This window comes from Pseudorasbora parva, chromosome 24, assembly GCF_024679245.1.
Source record: "Pseudorasbora parva isolate DD20220531a chromosome 24, ASM2467924v1, whole genome shotgun sequence".
NCBI classification, from domain to species: domain Eukaryota; kingdom Metazoa; phylum Chordata; class Actinopteri; order Cypriniformes; family Gobionidae; genus Pseudorasbora; species Pseudorasbora parva.
The window spans coordinates 19678164-19700774 of NC_090195.1; the positions used below are offsets into that span (position 1 = coordinate 19678164).

A 22611-nucleotide genomic window follows, 5' to 3' on the forward strand; every position below is an offset into this window, starting at 1 on the left:
TCACTTGTTGGGGCCTGGTGTTCAGGATATCATCCAGTCATGACTGGCTAGGCCTGGCGTAGTCTTGTTTAAAGTCAAATAATGGTTACCAAGGATTCATACACAGCTAAACGCCTGAACCGTCCTAGTATTGAACGGTCCAATTGTTAAGTTGAATCAATTGTGAGGAAAACTTTGCTAGAAAACCATCATGCGTGTCATGTTAAAATTATAATCATACAACTATACATCAACAATATTTGACCCCCTACAATGCAAGTATAGACAGTAGAAGTGGATGAATATGACAAAAGATTAATTAGTATTCTGTGTTGCTTTATTGGACACAGTACCTTACTGGACAGCACATCAATAGTGTGGACAAACAAACTGTTGGCAGAGGCTACATCAACAACACTTTTCCAAATGGCTCACAAGGGGATTGGATCACATTTGCCAGGGCATTCTGTGGCTCTGTCAGGGTAACGTTTGGGGTATATAGGTTTACTTACACATATATTCTTGTATGTACTATTTTTGTGCCGTGGAGTGAACCGGTTTGAATTTACACCACCACAAAAATGAGCAGAACTGCCTTCTAGAAGCTAGGAAAAACATACATAAGCCCACACAAGTAACGACTCAAAGAAACAGTTGACTTTGCCCCACTGATGAAGTTGTCAGAAAAGCCCTTGGTGTGCAGTGTGCATCCACTGACGGGTTGGATATCACTGGAAGAGACAGTGCCTGCCTGACAGGAGACTGACAGTCTGGCTTCTTCAAAATGCAGAGACGACAACCCTGGGATAGCCTGGATTTGAAGGATGCACCAGAAACCTTACGGTTTTAGCAGAAAGAAAACTCTGCACTCCACAGATCATTAGTATGAAATGAGCGTGTTCAGATCTTAAGCTGCGATTCTCCAGCGCAAGTTTGAAGATTCTCTCAACTGAAGCTCTGAAATCAAAGGGCCAACCTTGAGATTTCTTAAGAGGCCAAAGACAAATAAGAGTGTCCAGACAAGATTCATAGATAATCTTTTTTTCTTCTTCTTTTTTAAATCTAGTTTAAAACATGTGTGCCAAGTACTTGTACTTGTAATCTTTGAATTAATGTTGGTTTTATGCAGTTTTGAAAAAAACAAACAAAAAAAAAAACACATGAACAAAAGTTTAAATGTAAAGACAAAAAGACGTCATGTGGTATAACAAAGTTAAAAGTATTAACATTTTCCTAAGAACTTGTGAATGTATTATTATTTTCCCAAACATTTAAAAAAAAAAAAGATGCCAATGTAAAAAAAGAAAAAAGTATTTTTTGCAAAGTTGCACCATGACATTTTACAACCAGAACTCACCATGCCTTGTCATAAAAGGTTCAAATTACTTCTTCAATTCGATTTTTCAAATAAATATTTCAAAATATATAAATGTTAGATGTTATATGCATTACATACATACATAGACACATGCATGAATACATTTTTAATCTAAGAAATTATAATAAAAAACAACGCCAAACTGCTTATGATCATGACCGTGATTACACCAGGACAGTTGTATACCCCCTCACCCCCTCATTTATTCACGCCATTATATGTGTAGACTGCAATTTTGAACTGCAAAAACTGCAAAATGTACTTGTTAAACTGTCAACTTAAAATGTAGAAGATACACTATAGTCTTGAGCCCCCAGATCCAACTGTGGGACAGATACTGTGGAAGAGGCTTACAGCGGGTTAACAATGCGCCTACCAAAAGACAGAGTTCAACTTGCCAAACAAAGCCCAAAAGACATCTCAAGAGAGCAGCAGAGGAGGGAGGCTCAATCCATCATTCTCCTGGAGTAGACAAAGAGGCAGCTTGCACCAAAGCGTCATGTGCCATCCCTGTAATCTTGTGGTTTGAAAAGCTCAGAGGGATCAAGACTGGGGACACACCCTGTGCTTGTAGGGGCCTCGAACATGACGAGGGCACCGCTCCTGCAGCGGACCAGGGGTCTTTGAAGGGTTTGTATAATGACTAGCCTTGCCACCAAGAACAATGTCCTTGCTTGACCCTCCTATACGGACCGGAGCGCAATTCAAGCCGAAGGGGATTGCATCATAATCATATGTTAAACCTCGGCGTGTAAATCCAACCTTCATGCTCATCTGATGGCACAGAGCCCAAAATCAGCTCGAAGGTGAAATGAGTTAAATATCTGGGTGGGGGGTGGGGGTTCGCGAAGCCAAAATACACAAGAGTGTGTGTGGAGCTGTTGTGAGCAACCCACAGCTATTACCCAACATTACTGATTACAGTGCAGAGAGATCCCTAAGGCCGATGGGGATCGTGGTTATGCAGAACAGATGGGCCTTTATTAACAGCGAGTGTCTGAGGGAGATTTGCAGGAGATTCTGTGTTTACAGCCTCTTCAGTTGGCGATAGTGAGCCCAAAGACAAAAATGTCAGCTAGTGAGAACGGGCAGAGACAGGAAGTGAAGGAAATGAAACCAATCAGTGCTGATGGAGAATATGTGAAAGACTTGAAAACGGCGGATGAGAAGAGGGGGTGGGGATGGCAACGAGCTTATGACTGAGATTGAGCGCGAGAGGGGAGGAGGAGGAGGGGAGATCGACATTCTCTCCTCCCCAGAGCCGCAGGCCTGGTCTCCAGCCACTGTCCCAGATGGCTTGACTGAGAGAGGAAAAGAGAGATGTTCCTGCCACTCATAAGCTCTACAATTACAGAGAACGTAATGGTCTTAAAGTACCAGCATCAAGAAGGCCCAAAAAGCCAACGTCCATTTACTGAAGCCGATCACATTCATGAATCTTTTAAACTGACAGCCACTTCAAGTTGCCACGGGGAGAGCGCTGTATAATAAACACATTAGGCGGCAAACGGCGGATCTGGAGCAGCTCATGGGCACAGGACGCTCGCGGCTGGAAATGAAGAGAGAGACGAATGGATTTCTCTTATCTGTCCATCAGAAGTGTACTGTTTGCTCTAGCATTGAGCCTGTCGGTACATTTCGAAATGCAGGGTTAACTGTATTCCCATAACTGAAAGTGTAACGGAGAGGGGGTTAAATGTCTGACGTGTATTGATGGGTTTTGAGTTACAAGAGGCACAGATGCAGTGAGAAAAATCAATAAACTTCTCCAGTGCATGCTCAGTGGGAGGGTCCACATTCTGCAGCTGACAAACCGAGCTCGGAAGATTAGAACATCGACAAGCATAAAAAACACCTCTGGTTTTTGATAAGTAATCTTGTGTCCCAAAAAGAAGGCGTTTATGGAATAAGGGCATTTTAAAGAGCTAGCTCACACTGATGTTGTAATACAACAATTTAACCAATAGCAGAGTTTGACTCCAACAGTAAACGACTCACATTTGTTGAGTCTGAAATCGAACACTTCCCTACTATATAGTATGCAAAAAAGTATGCTAAAATCTAAATTCACAGTATTCGAAAAACAGTAGGCGAAAAGTACCGGGATTGCTACTACTTCCGGCGAGATTCTGAAGTGTGCATACGATGGATACTTTACTAGCCCATGAAGCCACGGGAGAGGATTTATGAATGGAAGTCTAACAGTGCGACTGGCGCTGGTAGGTCACCTGACAGAGACAACATGGTGGATGTAGTATGTCCGAATTTTAATCATACTACACACATTCATACTATACATAGAATGTACTTTTTCAATGGCCATGAAGTAAATTCCAAAGCAGCCCAGAAAAGCTTTGTACACAGGGCATTAGCTTTAGCATTAACTGTCTTTTACAACTACCAATATCTTGCAGCAACAGTTTAAAGAGAATCTTGCAGTGAAACTTGGATTTTTAAATATGCAATATTTTAAAGGTCCCGTTCTTCGCGTGTTTTCGAAGCTTTGATTATGTTTACAGTGTGCAATATAACATGAGTTCATGTTTCGCGTGTAAAAAAAACAGTATTTTCCACTCAATTTACTTATCTGTACAGCGCTGTTTCCTCTGTCCTAAAAACGGCCTGATGATTTCCTTGTTCTATGAAGTCCCCCCTTCAGAAACACGTAACGAGTTCTGATTGTGCCAGCGCTTCCCGTGTTGTGATTGGACAGCAGCTTAGCGCACTTTGCCCGGAAAGGTCCCGCCTCTTACCATAACAGGGAGATGCAAGCGATGAATGCGGCTCTTCTCCACGTGGGAGAGCAACAAGACCACGCCCCCTATTTTGCGTGTTCTTGTGGGCGGAGGGTTAGTCAACAAACGGTTCTAGTGACGTCATTACAGCAGGAAGTGCAGGGCTGTAGTCCAAACCGGCCGTTCGCTGTAGGCTTTGAAAGGGGACTTCTGTTAAATAAAATATCTCGCTTGGCATTAAACTTTGAGCTTTATAATTTTACAGGTATTATTTATGCTCTAACAGCAACATTACACACAAACTAAAGTTTGAAAGATGGAATCACGAAGAACGGGACCTTTAAAGCCTTTTTAAATGTTGTCTTATGGTCATTTCTACAAATGCCATTTTATATGGGCTATTAAAGTAAAGTGTATAATAATAATAAAACAAAGTAATGAACTAACATTAGCAATGGACATTTTTTTAGGTAACACTTTACAATAAGGTTGTATTAGTTAACATTACTTAATGCATTAGTTAACATAAACTAACCATGTTTGTTCAAGTTAGTTCACAGTGCACTATAATGTTAACAAGATATGAATAATGTATTAGTAAATGTTGAAATTAACATTAACAAAGATAAATAAACGCTTTATGTGCAGTTCATTATAAGTTCATGTTAACTAATGTAGTTAACTAATTAACCCTATTGTAATTGGGTTTTGCCCACTCTGACCTCTGAAGGCTGCTGTGTAATTCACACGCTGACTAAGGGGAAGCCTTTTAATAATCCTATGAATGCATATGAAAAATGCATGATCGAAACAAATGAATCGAATTGTATCAAATTTAAATGTGAATCGCCTCGAATCGAATCATTCTGAATTAGCAAAAGACGTTCTTGAATCGAAAACCTATAAATCGTATTGAATCGATTCGCTGCCTACCCAAAGATTCACCGCCCTAACAGTTATACATTCAACTATATAAATTTGTTAGAGATAGACAGCTCAAATATGTATTTTAAGGATGTATTTACATTGCCTAACCAACATTCAAGTAGTTTAGGTGATAGACGATTAACTGTTCATGGTCCATTTATAAGTGAGGTTGATGAATACAGGATACGCTCCTTAAAGGGCCATAGATAAGTGGATGCCACGGTTGACGTGCATTAATATATCTAGTGTGTCTTTACAGCGTATGGACAGCGCTGAGGAGTTGACACCGCATGCATCAGCAACACTCAGCATAACTTGACACGTGGGCTGGAATTCACATACAGATTATTACATAATCATCTGAACACAATGATTGTGCATATTGCATATTGTCAGCCAAACTCAAGCGTTAACCAAATTTAGAAAAGCCAGAATCCGTTCATTTTATTAAACTTTTTAGTGCTGTAGTTCGTTGCTTGAATAGAAAATAGTGCTCAGAGCTCATCTTGAGAAGCGTGTGCATTATAGACACTTTTCAAGTGCCCTAAAAAGGCACACGTATAGTCTGCGGTGGTTTGTAATGAACAGTTTCACGTAATGGCAAATATTTATGGCTGTATGTTCTCACACGAAGTTAATGACACAGAAATAGTGTATGTAAATAAAGGATATATTTATAGAATATAATATAAAAATACAAATATTATACTGTACAAAGCCGGTACTGTAAAAGTTGATGGGGAAAAAAATTGTCAGTCATAAAAATAAAAATAAACTTTTTAAGAAGTATGCATATTAATCTCATAATGTGAGACAACACAGAACAAAACGGACAATTAAACTGTTCATCTCAATGAATTGGATGACAATTAACCATCAACGGAAATTTCATGCCCTACTCAAAACGAGGCACGTTGCCTTTGGTTTTTCTAAGGTGTACGCTACGGTCAGTTCATGGAGGAGGGGAGGAGAAAGAGCCGTGTGCAAACAGCTTATCCTCACTGTCATCTGCTCCTAATGACAGCTGACAAACTACTAATGCAAATCCCATCTGAGCGGCTACAGTTGCCCCACCCCCAGCCTTCCCCCGCCCTCCCCGTACAGGAAACTCCAGGTCTCCAACAACCCCTCCCACCCCGCTACATACACAGAGAATGATCCACGCACCAAAATTCCTCCTCTCTGCTCAAAGCGAGCACACTCTTTTAAACCAAGACAATACCCTGCTCTTCAGTCACATGACGGCAGAGCGCAATGGTTCAAGCAGAGCAGGTGGTGACTGTGGCATTCACATGCAGCCAAACACATGCTCACTAGCGGCTGCTATTCCGAATGTCACTTACTTGTTGTAGAATCAAACTACTGATTGATTCTATGAACATTTGTTAATAATATAACAAGTAAATAGGGTTAAACCAGGATAATTAGGACATTTTTCCCAGTCATCACAATGGTAAAAATTGTCCTAATTTACCTGAATTCACCTTCTGTAAATATATACCATTATTAATTATATAAAATATATATTATATACACACACACATACAACATTTTTGAATATATACACAATTATATGTTATATACAGTACAGGCCAAAAGTTTGGACACATGACTATTTGTAATGTTTTTGAAAGATGTTTCTTCTGCTCATCAAGCCTGCATTTATTTGATCAAAAATACAGAAAAATGTAATATTGTGATATATTATTACAATTTAAAATAACTGGTTTTCAAATTATTATACTTTAAATGATCATTTATTTCTGTGACAGCAAAGCTGAATTTTCAGGATCATTCCTCCAGTCTTCAGTGTCACATGATCCTTCAGAAATCATTCTAATATGATAAATCATTATCAAAGTTGGAAACAGTTCTGCTGCTTAATATTTTTTTATAACCTGTGATACTTTTTTATAATACTTTGATGAATAAAAGTAAAAAAAAAAAAAAAAAAAAAGAAACAAATGTTTTAAAAATAGAAATCTTTGTAACAACAATATACACTACTGGTCGGTCATTTGGGGTCAATCAACTTTTTTCTTTCTTTTTTTGAAATAAATAAATAATTTTATTCAGCAAGAATGTGTTAAAGCAGCATTTGGCAACTTTTGCTCTTGGGGTCCCCCTACAGTTTGGAAAAAAATAATGTCCTCAACTACTGTCGTAAGATCTGTCATCCTTCAACAGGGGATGCCATCGCGCATGCATTTGTTGACATGACAGCCCTGATAGCCCTGAACTAGTAATGCGCGGGTTGTCTCATAACCCGCGGACCCCATATGTCTATTTAATGGTCGCGGATGCGGGGCGGGTTGTAAAAATATATACAGTGGTGCGGGCCAGCCAAATAACTTCATAAAAGTGGCGCCGCGGGTTGGTGCAGCACTAACAGTTAACCTGAACACTGCAGGAGGAGTTCACATGCAGGTGTTCTTCTGGTGGCGCGTGTGAAATGTCTTTATCCCAGGTAACGTTACAGTCAGTGGCATATGTTTCAGCATGTCATATGAATATAATTTCATGGGTTTTATTTTTTTCAAACGCCAAATAATCACGATGCTCACGTTTACTAGCCAGCGTCATTATAGTAGTCTATTGGTTACCGTTTTACAGAATCTATATAATACTTCAGTTCAATGTTTGGGTGGTAACGTTAGGTAATCACCATAACAAGCATGACAGCATCGGTCGGGCATGCCTCCTTCAGCTCACACCAACGAGCAAACGCTGGTCCAATGTTGATCCTCGTCCTGCCTTTAATCCCATCACTTTTTCGTTTCCTCTTATTGCTTTACTCCAATAAAACCTTTTCTTTCTTATGTGTCTGTGCTGCTTCGGACATGACTATATTATCCGACGAACAAAGTTGGGCTCGCACGTCCGAATTTAAGGAAGTGTGGGTGTTGGTGGAAGTGACGTATATGCCGTAAAGCAGTCGAATTTTGTAGTTCTTTTTGTTCTCGGGTTACTACCCGAAACCCGAAGTTTAAAAGTACGATTAAAAACGATACAGGCCCCATCAGGCTATGGCAGACGTGTCATTCAACCTATTGTAAGTCGATGTATCATCACAAGAGTCTTAAAAAATATATTATGAAGGTTGAAAAGTTACCTAGTGCTGCTTTAAATGGATAAAAATTGATACTAAAGGAGATTTATATTATTTGAAAATGTTTTATTTTGAATAAATGCAGTTCTTTTGAACGTTTTATTCATTAAATATATTAGGCATTAGAATGGTTTCCAACACTCATAATAAATCAGAATATTAGAATGATTTCTGAAGGATCATGTGACAGACTGGATGTCACATGTGACACTGAAGACTGGAGTAACCATCCTGAAACTTCAGCTTTGCATCACAGAAATAAATGAGCCATTATGTGCTCAAAAATTATGGGAGTTCCCTTACGAAGCCTCATATTGTACTATGAACAGCAAGTGCTGAGAATGGCGCACAAAATAATGGGAGACAGCACACACCCGTTGAATTTGGACAAATCGTTATAAATTTACTTTTGTGCCTGAGGCGGTTCGTTTATGTAACAAATTTGGTTTATTATTTATTTATTTTTGTTAATTGGTTTTGAATGTATATGTGTTAGTGTTGAATGTGAAGCACCATGAGAGCCTAAACTAATTGCCCCAAGAGGATAAATAAAGCTCTAAACTAAACTGAAAGTATAATAATTTGAAAACCAAATATTTAAAATTGTAATATATCACAATATAAAAAAAAATAAATGTATTTTTGATCAAATAAATGCAGGCTTGATGAGAAGAAGAAATTTCTTTCAAAAACATTACAAATAGTAATGTGTCCAAACTTTTGGCCTGAACTGTATTTGTAATAATATATACATATTGTAATATATATATATATATATATATATATATATATACACATGATGTTTTGTGGTTGTATATACATAGCATATGTGTGTGTGTGTGTGTGTGTGTGTGTATGTGTGTGTGTATATATATATATATATATATATATATATATATATATATATATATATATATATATATATATATATATACACTGTACATATACACACAAACACTTTTCAAATTTGTATTTATATATCGATTTATACTGTGTTTTATTTAGTCTGTAGTTGAGAGATTTTAAACTAAAAATAAATACAACTGATCATAATTTGTAAATGTGGCATGATTACGTGTTGTAGCGCGTAAAACGAGCTAAACCCAAGTGTCTTCTTTCAAAAGAGGCTAAAATTCAATTTCTTGGGTTTGTTTCACTGGTTAACAAGTTTTCAATGCAAGTGATTATAAAGTGTTACTAACACAAACATGAGCTTTTTAAATTCCGTGGTCCCTCGGCTGGCTGGGAATCGTAGTCTCTAAAAGTTGAAAACCCCTTGTTTTAGAGGAATAAAAGACAGAAAGGAAAAATGGAAGTGATCTCAAGGATGCAAACAAGAGAAAAACAAGGTTCCTTGTTTGCAGCTCAAACCAAATACAGAGAGGAAATGACATCACGCCTCCCACACAAACCACACCAACTCACACTTTCATTTGTTACGCAGTATATTGTAGAAGTGCTTTCTTCATCTCCTCACCATGTAGTTTCATAAACACACATTAAACCTATAATGTCATGTGTGTATTAACCAACAATTGGATAGAGGAAAGTGTGAGAGAAAGTCAGTGTGTTCATCACAGGTTGCTAAGCTTACCTTGGCTTCAGTCCAGACTAAGCCTCAGGGCATTTCTGCAGCAGTGGGACCAGTGGAAATCTTTGGGCATTATTCTCTTCTCTCAATCTGTGGAAGAGAGCAGAACCACCCAGTTAAGATCTCAAACAAGGCTCCGCAGAAAATGCATAGAAAAAAAAAAGGTCACAAGTTGTGGACGACCCCTATATTGCCAAAGCCAGTATATATTGGCCGATATTTCACTTTTTTTTTTAAATGTCGTCATCGACTGTTTACTGATTCCGGTGTGTTAGACGCAGGACTTTTATATTATGACTGGCGGTGCTGAAAACACCAGCATCTGATCACACAGCACTCACATTCTTCTCCATCTTCATTATTTTACAGCTTCTGCTTAACAGTCATATCTAATTCGTTATTAGACAAAACTGTTAAACAAAGAAAGTAAACGGTATGTGAAAATATTACATATGATTACCAGGGCGCACAAACTTACCAGATTACTGAGTGCCCTGTTAGCCTACAGTTTACTTCCTTTTTATTCATATTCATATTATATATATTATATATATATATATATATATATATATATATATATATACACACACACACACACACACACACACACACACACACACACACACACACACATATATATATATATATATACACACACATACATACACACACATACACACTACTAATTTGTTAAATATTAATAAAAATAAATAAAATATTATATATATAGTATATAGGCCATCGGCCACCCTGCTCTAGATATCAGCCATCAAAAAAATAAAATAATGGTCGACCACTAGTCACGAGAAAAAGCATATATTGACTACATAATTAGTTATTAAAGGGGACATATTATGCCCCTTTTTACAAGATGAAAAATAAGTGTCTGGTATGCACAGATTGTGTATGTGAAGTTTTAGCGCAAAATACCCCACAGATCATGTATTATAGCATGTTAAAATCGCCATTTAAATGCAAATGAGCTGGTAAAACACAGGACAAGAAGTGTGCATTAAGGTCTTATCCATAAACACTCTAATGCTCTCTTGCATTATGATAAGCATACACAGTGAATTACACAAACACTAGTTACAACTTATAGTTAAATACATACAGACCGGGGTGCTTAATAAACGGGTCAACTTTACATCCATAAAACAACTCAGATAAACTGTAATAAAGTGTGCACTCTCCCTTTCATTACTGCCGTGACCGGTGTCGCTCCAGAGACTAAGATTGATCATGAAAAGTTAGTACTGATCCATCCTTGAGTATAATTTTTTTTAGCAAAACCTTCCTTGGATTGTGCCTCTTTCAGGCAATGCACTTGCATTGCTTACAAGACATTGTTGTCGCTATAGATGCTCGAGTGTGGAGAAAATGGTTGGAAGTACAACTGGCTGAGGGCGAAAACGATGCTAATATGGAGCAGTCCGTCTGCACCGTGGGTGGAAAGGTGCAGATTAAAGAGCAGTAATATTATAATAGATCCCCTTCCTACATTAGATGGGGGCAGAAATCTGAGCGGCTCGTTTTTTCACATGCTTGCAGAAAACAAAGTTACTGGGGTGTTCTTTTTTACGTTTTCTGGGTCTAGCAACTCTCCGTTGGCTTGCGAGCTTGAAATTCAAACTCTGGTCTGGCCAATTACATCGTGTATAGAGTCGAAGGGCGGGCTTAACATAAGTTGCGGCAGAGTTGTGATGGTTCCGCATTAATTCCCTCTACTTGAGGCTACTTCCCTGCTAAGTCATTCTTAAAAAAGGACACTCGCTCTGACTACGCCACATTCTTCGTTGCTCTGGTTGGTTGAAGCACTATCCTATCGGACCAAGCCCTGCCAATGGCGTCCCAGACCAAACATCTTGATGTGGGTCTGGCTTGTCATTAGAGATGTCCTGATACCACTTTTTCACTTCCGATACCGATACCGTAGCTTTCAATACGATACGATAGCTTCCAATATCAATTCAATATTTTTATTTTAATCTTCAACTAATACTACTACTAGTAATAAAATAAATGGAAAGTTAGAAGCCAAAATTAGGGACACCCATTTATGATTTGTAGATTTAAAAAATAAATCATGAACTGATTATTTCAACAATGACAACTTGACAGCTCAACAAAAAACCATGAGCTCAAGTATGTGAACTTGCAACTGAACATATTTAATATTATTTCACATTTTATTATTTTATTTATTTCTAAAAGAACTCTTTAGTAATCTATTTGGTGCACTTTAAAGGGATAGTTCACCCAAAAATTTAAATTCTGTCATCATTTACTCCCCTCATGTTGTTCCAAACCTGTATGAGTTTCTTTGTTCTGCTGAACACAAAAGAACATATTTTAAAATTTAAAATACAAAAGTTTGTAATGAGGCTGCTTTGGAGACACTAATGACTTCTATAGTAGGAATGAATTTTCCTATGTGTTCAGCATGAAAAAAAGAAATATATACAGGTTTGGAACAACCTGAGGGTGAGTTAATACTGACAGAATTTTTGGGTGAACTGTCCCTTTAAGCAGTCATTCCGAACCAGTAAAATATTTTCTGACAATTCTGAAATTCAAAAAAAAAAATTTTTTTTTATTATTTATTTACATTATTATGACTATATTATGTAATTGTGTCCCATTTGTATCTAAATATGCTTTTTATAAACTTTATATGACATTATTATGTATGTATAGCCTAGAAATGATAAACTAACATTAATTAGGCTATAATCTATTAACCTGTCTAAAAAAAATTGATTCTGTTTGTCAAGCTCTGATTGTATGGAAAATTATATTAATATATTATCCATAAAAATAAAACAATAGGCCTACCTTTAGAAGCAAGGATGTGTCTGTCAGTGCATGCTGTTTTAAGTCAGAGACAGTCTGAGACACTGAAATGCTGCTCTGCACAGTGTGCAGCTGGCCTGCGGTTCATCATGAGTTACTGGACAGACCAATTGATACCTTTTTTTATATTTAGCCCTATATCTGGAGATCCTCTTGCGTTCGTCAAACGGTGGACGCCGAGCTTTACAGCGCATGTTCTCGAGCCTCGCCGCTATGGAAACAAAGCTGCTAAAACTCAATTTGTGCGCAAATTAGCTTTTCTACTACTTACTGAGAAATTGTTTTTTTATTTAATATTTGCTATCAGTATTCTCCACACTTTAAAATCCTTATATGTTTATTGAACTATGTGTGGACCTATGTAAAATACGGGATAAATCTCCCATTTCCAAAAATTTCCCATATTTTACATAATGTAATTTCGCTTGTAAATACAGGACGATTCTGTATTTCATGGGACGGGTTGCAATCCTAGTCGCAGCAAGGGATATGCTAATATTAAAGCATTTAGGCGAGGGTTTAAGCTAGATTTTCCCATGGTTTGTGTTGGATAGGTATCGGATCTTTTTTTTCTCCCCTCCGATCTCCAATCTAGCGTTTTGGGCCAGTATCGGCATGATACCGATGACGTGGATCAGATCGGGTCATTTATATTATAGCACTTAAACAAGGGAAAAGTCCGATTTTCAAGATACGTCCCATTTAATTTTTTTTTTTTTTTTTTGTATGACAGCCTAAACAAAGATTACATCCAACAATATCCATGTTTTACTGCGTTATCGCAAAAAAGCAATTGACTTCAAGCACAACCACATGGTGATATTACGAAATCAACCAATTTTGAATAATCTTAGGGTAAAGGGTGAATAATGAAGATGTACATTTTCCTAGGCTGGACATCACTTTTGGCCACTACTACTGTATACACATTTTTATCTATTGAATAAATAACCTTCATGTTTTGTGGCTACACCTACAATTGACCTCGACAGAAGTAAACATTAGTCTTTGCTATGACATCACTTCCCTGTCCGTCTTGAGAGCCCTGTCAGCTGTGAGCATGGCACTTGAGCTGTCCTCTATCAGAGAGCTATCAGCCAACCGAAGAGACAGCTGAGCATTACCAGACCTGTCAGAAAGAGTGTGGCTATTCTTAATAACAACACTTTGCCGGCACCGGCTCGGAGAGAACCAACCATGCTGGGGTGTTACTGAGAGGACACACAGGGGTCAACAATTGGTGCTGTCCTTGGGACCCATATGTACAGGTCCCTTCTTATAATTTGTCCAAAAAGAAATAGGAACAGATAATGGAGATCAACTGAAATAGCAAGTAAACAGTTTGTTGATAGTGGTTCACCATATGTGCACCTTTCAAATTAACATTCTTTCGAAGAATTGCTGAAGAGAAATGGTTCTGCTATAGTTAGTAAACCACAATGAGAACATATAGAGTGGTTGCGTTTTTCAGGCAATTAGCTTAAGTGAGCTACCATAAGAGAGCAAGCCATCTCTACAAACTTGGTGAATAAGAGGAGTTGGATAGAGGTTTTATTCGGTCATCGTCCTGACCTTCTCAGCAATACCAAGGGAAAAGATCTAATTGATCCCACAATATTATAGAGTTTGTTTGTCCATTAAAAACTTCATGAAAGTTGAACATCAAGTGGAGACATTAGGGACAGTTGAATCAGCACGTCACATGAGCTCAAGAGACAAAATGAGGGGAAATATACCATTAGATATTATAGAAAAAGATTAGGTTTTGCAAAAATAAAGTAAATACAGTGAAATTTGGGGGTTTGAAAGAAGTTTATGTTCAGCAAGGCTGCATTTATTTGATCAAAACTGTACACTGTAAAAAAATATTTCAAAAATAAGTTACTTGGTTGCCTTTCAATTTTGAGTTTATTGAAATATAAAAAAATTGAGTTAACGCAATGAACATTTTTGACAATCAACAGCCTTTATTTAAATATTATTAAAAGATTTTGTAAGCATATTGGGTAATTGTGTTTTATTTGTGATGACGCAGTGAAACATGCGAAATTGTGCCATTTTCGTGAATTATAAAAATGTTATGTGGTTCAGATACAATAATATTTAGATTTTCTATGTATTAAATAAATTTCCTTCATTGTATCAACTAAAATTTTTAATTTCAATAAACTCAAATGTTAAGGGCAACCCAGTTACTTTAAGTTAAACCCACAAAAAATGTTCACAGTGTAGTGATACTTAAAGGCAACTTATTCTTGTAAAGACTGGAGTAATGGTGGCTGAAATTTTTGCTTTAACACCAATGTTGCATGATCCTTCAGATATCATGTTAAACTGCAAATGTGGTGCTCAAGAAGCATTTAATATCAACAACATAAAAATAATAATATATTGTGCTGCCAAATATATAAGTGAAAGTGAAAGTGACAATATTGCTCAATATTGTTGTTGAAACTGATTTTAGAGAAGAGGACAAAAGGACAGAAAGGACAAAGGAACAGCATTTATTAGAAAAATAAACATTTTGCAACATTATAAAAATCCTTCACTGTCACTTTTGATCATTTTAATGCACCCTTGCTGAATAAAATCTTTTTACTGAAGTCTGCTAGAAAATCTGGATTTGGTTTATACAAGCTCTGTTTGGTTCACAACTGAACTAAGTTTAAGGTCAAGCGATAAAAGTACTTGTGTTGTGACGGTGCAATTTAGAGACAATACAGAATGATCTGATAGAGTCAGACAAAAAAATACCATTCACAAATACTCTAGTTCAAATGCAACAAGCACTGCTGTGAAAAACATAAGCATATCTAGTATCTAGGACGTGCTAGACCTAATCAGCACATGGAAATCTAACCCTTTCAGAAACCCAAACGGCAAGGGTTAGCAGTTATGGCGCCAGAATCCCCAAAATGGTATAAAGCAATCATCACATAAACTTTTTTGAAGACTATTAAGGGACGGAAAATTAGCTCAACATCATTAGAAGAGGGAAAAATTGGAGAGGAAAAAAAATAACAGGAAGAGAAGGGAAAAAATGACAACCATCATCAGGTTGGTAAAGATTTAATAGTGTTACACACGTCTTCAGGGCCTCCGCTTCCACAAGGGAATCGTTTCAAGCTTATTAGATAGTAACATGAAGTACGCCTTTTTAATTATGTTCAGCAAGTAATTAGTGGAAAAAAGGGTTTAAATCATCTCCACGATCCCAGAATTAGCCTCTGAGAAGAAGAAAAAAATGACTTGCTGCAGTAAGTATCATTCAACAAAGTTGAAAGCCCATGCAGAAACAGCCAGAATTCTCCCATTGTGAGCAAATGCCTTTAAATGGGTTGTTGACTTAAGCAGAAGCTCTCCTGGGAGCTTGTGAACAAATACCTGAGGGGAGGGCACGCTCCGCAGCGCTGTCACATGATGTCATGTGCTGACCAGATATTGCTACATGTAGTTCCACAGCAGCTGACCTGCTACAACTCCATGCACAGTGACAACAACACAAAGGGAGAACAAAAGACCTGCTGCTGTGTTTCTGATGGGTACATTCAATAATACGAGCGCTTTGGGCAGGTGTTTCTATAAATAATATTACAAAAAATATTATATACACACACACACACATGTGGCTTTAACAATTCTGAATAAGAAACAGGGATCATGTGGTGGTCTGTGCAAAAATGTACATTGAAATTGATCTAGCATATACAATTCGCTATTAATCATAAAGAGAGACAAATCGGATGTGTTTTGAAAGGCTTCATTTATATTTCCATTGGTCAGGGGGAAGTTAAAGAAGAGTCTTTTCTGAAGCTGCAGGAATTTCCCTCAGTTTCTTGTGTCACATGCTTGTTCTAGCCTACAGGGGATCTTAACCCGATTGGTCACTGTAGTTATGGGGTCCCTCAACCATGGTAATTCAGTCAACCGTCTGATTCAACTGTCAGATATTAGACACCAAAAGAGCCTTTGTTTCTGTGGAAATGTCTTTAAAATACCGGAAAGTCACAAGTTTTTTGAGATCGTTTGATTTCGGTTGAGATACATCCAAAAGCTATGGTCACAATTACAGATAAACTACTAACCAGGTTCAATAATACAGCTCTGGAAAAATATAAGAGACCACTGCAAAATTATCAGTTTCTCTGGGTTTACTATTTACAGGTATGTGTTTGGGTACAATTAACATTTGTTTTATTCTATAAACTACTGACAACATTTTTCCCAAATAAAAATATTGTAATTTAGAGCATTTATTTGCCGAAAGCAAATACTGTTCAAAATAACCAAAAAGATGCAGTGTTGTCATACCTCGAATAACCGAATGAAAATAAGTTCATATTCATTTATAAACAACTCAATACTAAAGTTCAGAAATCAATATTTGGTGGAATAACCCTGATTTTGAATCACAGTTTTCATGCGTCTTGGCATGCTCTCCACCAGTCTTTAACATTGATGTTGGGTGACTTTATGCCACTCCTGGTGCAAAAATTCACGCAGCTCAGATTTGTTTGATGGCTTGTGACCATCCATCTTCCTCTTGATCAGATTCCAGAGGTTTTCAATGGGTTTCAGGTCTGGATATTAGGCTGGCCATGACAGGGTCTTGATCTGGTGATCTTCCATCCACAGCTTGATTGACCTGGCTGTGTGGCATGGAGCATTGTCCTGCTGGAAAAACTAGTCCTCAGAGTTGAAGAACATTGTCAGAGCAGAAGGAAACAAGTTTTCTTGCAGGACAACCTCAAATGTGGTTTGATTCATGCGTCCATCACAAAGACAAATCTGCCCGATTCCAGCCTTGCTGAAGCACCCCCAGATCATCACCGCTCCAGTCCTCCATCTAACCATTAGACGACCAGATGTTGGATGAAGCTGAAAATTGGACTCATCAGAGATGACCTTACTCCAGTCATCTACAGTCCAATCCTTATGGTCTCTTGCAAACCTCAGCCTGGCTCTTCTTTGCTTCTCATTGATGAAGGGCTTTTTTCTAGCTTTGCACGACTTCAGCCCTGCCCCTAGGAGCCTGTTTCGAACTGTCCTCACCATGCACTTCACCCCAGCTGCCTTTTGCCATTCTTTTTGTAGGTCACTTGATGTCATCCTATGGTTGTTGAGTGACATTCGAATGAGTTGGCGGTCATTCCGGTCAGCGGAGAGTCGTTTTTACCCTCTGCCGGTCTGTAGCTTTGTTGTCCCAAATGTCTGCTGCTTGATCTTGTTCTTATGAACTGCCGTCTTTGAAATTTTAAGGATGGAAGCAACCAGATACTCACTGTATCCCTCTGCCAGTAAAGCCAGAATTAAACCCTTCTTTTCCTCACTCAAAACTTTCCTTTTCAACTTTTTTAACATTATTGCTTGATTCCAATAACATTTCTGAGGTACTACTAGCACTGTTTTTCCCATCCAGCTGGTCCTACTGCAAGAGGACAGTGATGACCACAGAAGAGTTTTTTTTAATACTTTTCCTCATTAAATAAGATTTGGTTCAGGTGATCATCTAACCAGAACCTCATTCACAACAGACACTGGAATGGAATGGCTTCCATACTTGTAGAGATGCTGATTTAAAGAGGTGGTTGCATGCGATTTCACTTTTTTAACTTTAGTTAGTGTGTAATGTTGCTGCTTTAGCATAAACAGTATATGCAAAGTTACAGCGAAAGTTCAATGAAAACAGAGATATTGTCTTTTATATTTATGGCAGTTTATTGCCTACAAAAAACATCCGGTTTGGACTACAGCAAGGTTCTTCCCGTGTTGGTGACATCATAAACCCTTGCTATTAACATAAACACTACCCTAGATGTGATTTCTGCCCGTAATAGTAAGGGGCGTGGCATTTCCAGACAACCTGTGCTTGGCACTTCAGCCAATAAAAATACAGTAAACTGCATTTGCCCATCTAACCGATCTAAGACCATTGCTTTTTTTAGAGGGATGGGCTTCATAGAAGCAGGAAGCAAACGAGTCGCTCAAAGGACAGTGGAGACAGCGGTGTGGAATAAAGGTAAAAATACGGCGTAAAAAAAGAAGAACTATTAAGACATGTTATACTGTGCCCGATAAACACAACCAAGCCTGGAAAAAAAAACACAGAACCACCCCTTTAAGAAAAAAATTGCAGTGGTCTCAATTTTTTCCAGAGCTGTAGCTGCTCCTTACTATTCAATAAACACTTCACACCAAAGTGCCAGGAAGATCCGATGGCGTGGTCACACACACCATAGATCTATTTCTAAATAACATGCTGCGATAGAGTGGCACAGCCTGCATTCTCTTCCCCTAGACCCACTATCTCTCTCCATCTGCAGTCTGGGTCAAAAGTTCATGTCAGTGTTACGGTTGTGTGTGCAACACCACAGACCATATTCCCCATGCTCTCACCAACTGGCCACTTTGAGGCTTTAATATTTCTTAATATTGTAATATTTCTTAATATTACAGCACCATAGAAATGATTTGACTGAACAGGTATTCTCCGTCATAATGTTACTTTAAAACACACATTTCCCATTGGACCCAAGTAAAGAAACATCCCACCTAAGGCGGTGAGATTAATCGAAATCGTAATAAATTTGCGATGTGGGCATGTGTGATTTCTAAACCGCAGAAAGCTCGTTTTTCTCCCGGCCTCCCGTGCAATCTGAATGCAGTGCCAAAATCTAACGTGAGAACAGAACAGAACGTGTTTACCATTATGAAATGGAAGAAAGTGCAGGGAATGGGAATTCCAGGCAGGATAATGACTTAAATAAAGAAGAATATGGACATCCCTGGTATGGGAATATTTTGAATACAGGATAGATGAGTAAGAACTGTCAAAGACTTGTTGCTGCTGCTGCTGCTGCTGCAAAAAAAAGTACAGGCCATTCATACACAAAGTGTTTTTGCCGTTAAAAACACAAGACACAAGTCTAAAGACACGATTATAAAAAGTTGAAAGCCTTTTATCTTGAACACCATGTAAAACAGCATGTCATGAGATGCTGCAAGAGACATGAGCACAACTAGTGCGTGAATACCTAGAAAAATAATGGCAGGTTCTGCACTACTGGTAAAACACCGTTTTTTGCTTGTACATCGGTGTACACTTTGCAGTGATGCTGATCCTGCTTGACTCATGAGGATTTGATGCAGATGATGCTCATTGATATTTATTGTTAAAAATAAATCAAACAAAAACACAAATTTTGTTAAGTCCTGCAAGCGCATCATTTCAACACACTCTGCCAAATGCTCATCCGCACTCATCTTGCGGTCAGTGACTGTTATGCTGGTATGAGCAACCCCTTCTGGACCAGAATTACAGCCTTTATAACAAACTGTCTCCCACTGCATGAAGGAGGAGCGCACACACACTAGAAAACATATAACTAAACAGAAAACTTAAAAAAATATAAGGCAAAAATATTAACAAAAGTTAATATGGCTCCTACAACAGGCATGTGAACTGATACGTAGGGTATAAATAAATAAATCAGCGCAGTCATATCATTTATGTAAAGATATGGTGCCCGCAAATATATTCAATAAATCCGAAAACAATATACAGACAAGTAAGTGTTTAAGGAAATACTGTTTCAAAAAAATTGTATTTCAAATACCATTGTGTGTAGCACTACAGCTCTGCGTAAGTCTTGACAATTTAAACATTTAAGAAATTTGAAACCATTCAAGCGCAAGATGATGCAAAAGAGAACTCAATTCTGTACTTGAACACGCGGACGGTCGTGTTTCAGACATTGCGCAAACACAGAATATAGTCCTCTTTAACACATCTTTGTGCTTAAACACATACACAAAGTTCTCAAAATGCTTGCCAAACTGTTACCTTAAAATACCAATCTCGGCAAGTATTCTCATAAAAACCTCAGCTCATACGGTTGTGTCTTAAGCTAACAGATAGTTAAAGAAATCCGATTTGTATCGGTATATTAGACCTGTTTATTACATCTTAAAGTGACAGCAGCCTATAAATACCTGCTGCTGTATGTCATTAATATTAATCAAACAAAAGGCAGCTTAAAACAAAGACTAATCTATTTAATTTACACAGAGAACACGATGTAGTGTTACTTATTACATTTCAGTACCTGAATAATACTGTTAGACCTTACTTTATTTGTAAATTTGTTCTATTGTATTCATTTATGCTTGTAATTTTCATATTTGTTCTTATTTTAATACTGACAGTTTAGTTAGCCTTTAATAATGTTCTTTTATTTTTTGCTGACCCGAAATATTATCCAATCTCTGACTCAAAACACACAATATATCAAAAAATTCCTGAGGGGTTTGAATCATGTTTCACCACTAAAAAGTATTAAAATTACTGGAATTAAATAAAATATAAATATTAGATGGAAAAAAATCCTAATAAAAATGAGAACTGTTGCTTGCCATTGCAACTAACCGAAATAAATAAGTTTATGCTGAAGTGCTACAATTACTGAAAGTTGAAATAAATTAAAACTATATAGTAGGGATGCACCGAAATGAAATTCTTGGCCGAAGCCGAAACCGAATAATAATGAAATGCTTGGCCGAAGACCGAAGGCCGAATACCGAACGCGGTGTTTCGCATTTTTTCCATTTATTTGGCAATTTTTTTTTACCATTACAATAATTAAATAGTAAAAATTTGCTTTTTACTATTTTGTGTTGCTTTTCAGAGAAATAAATCAAATAACAAAAATACAATTTCAAAATATTTATTTAACACTGATTTTTTTTTTAACATTCCAGCAGATATTATACAAACTAAGCACAACATAACTTAAAATAAATAATTAGTACAATAAAAAATATATTTTTATTTGGCCATCTTTGAAGCCCCCTTCTTGAATAGCCTATGTTAGGCCTATAACTGACTGCTGAAAGAATGTAACTCTGTATGTCTACAACAACAAATGTGCATTGAATAGTGCAAAAAATGTGGATGAACCCACAACAAATAAATAACTGTCTTAGACATAAGCCTACTTAGCCTACTTCTTCAGGAAAAGTGGCAGGTTCTTCTTTATGAAAAGTAGCTTCTCTGCTTTCTCACATGAAAGTCGGTTCCTCTTCTCATCGATGACATGAGATGCAGCTCTAAACAGTGCTTCCACACTGCTGACATGTTTGCTGCATAAAGCACGCGGCTCTCACTCTACGTGGGTTACTTTTTGATCGCGTCATTAAAAACGTCATTGTTCGGCCAAAATTATTCGGCCTTTTTACTTATTCGGCCGAATGCCGAAAGTGCTTTTTTTGGCTATTTTCGGCCGAATAATTTCGGTTGCCGAACATTCGGTGCATCCCTACTATATAGATTTATGAAAAATGCATGAAAACGACAATAGCACATACTAAAATCACTAAACTTTAAACTAAAATAAACATTTACAGGTGAAATACAAAAGTTAAAATAAAACAAAAATAAATAAAAACTACAATACAAATACTACTAATAAATAAGTAATAAATAAAGACTATGATAGGAGAGTGCTGTTTCAGATCTGAAACTTTATTTTAAATCTAGTGGGGTTTTTTTTCAATTAGCAAACTTGCCACAAATTAATGCAAGCTTTATAAAGGAACTGAAGGATGAACAGTTCATACTATACTGAACTCAAGACCAAACCCACGGCTCACAAGCTGTTACTCATTTCACAAGACGACGCAACTTACATAGAAGTCTTAAAGACACAGTAACCAAAAACCGCCAACTTGATGTTTAAGGGTAACAGAGAAGGGGAAAATCAGTAACTCAAAATTGCCACCAACGTTTTCATTAAAAATGACACCTCAACCGTAAATCAAAGCGTATGATGTTCACAAAATAATCCCACTCAAAAAGGAGTCCAGATCTTATTTTAAAACCCTGCAGCACCTCATACTTTTGAGAAGTCTCACGTATTCAGTCAAGTTCACTTAGCGGCTCTTTGACTAGATGTGAGCGGGATTGTCTAAACCCTATGTCTGAGGGTAAGTGATCCTGCTCTCTCCCCCATGATCCTCTCCGTTTCCTCCTGGCCTGAAGCAG

The 22611-nt window shown here is 37.5% G+C and overlaps 1 protein-coding gene across 4 annotated transcripts in view; it reads right to left on the minus strand.

Moving 5' to 3' along the window:
• The window catches only part of ncoa2 (nuclear receptor coactivator 2), a 148515-nt gene that overhangs the window by 87786 nt on the left and 38118 nt on the right, over positions 1-22611 (minus strand). For all 4 annotated transcript variants that reach the window (XM_067435023.1, XM_067435025.1, XM_067435024.1 and 1 more), the window contains exon 2: positions 9723-9809. The gene's annotated coding sequence lies outside the window, so the exon portion shown is untranslated. The remainder of the gene's footprint in view (positions 1-9722; positions 9810-22611) is intronic.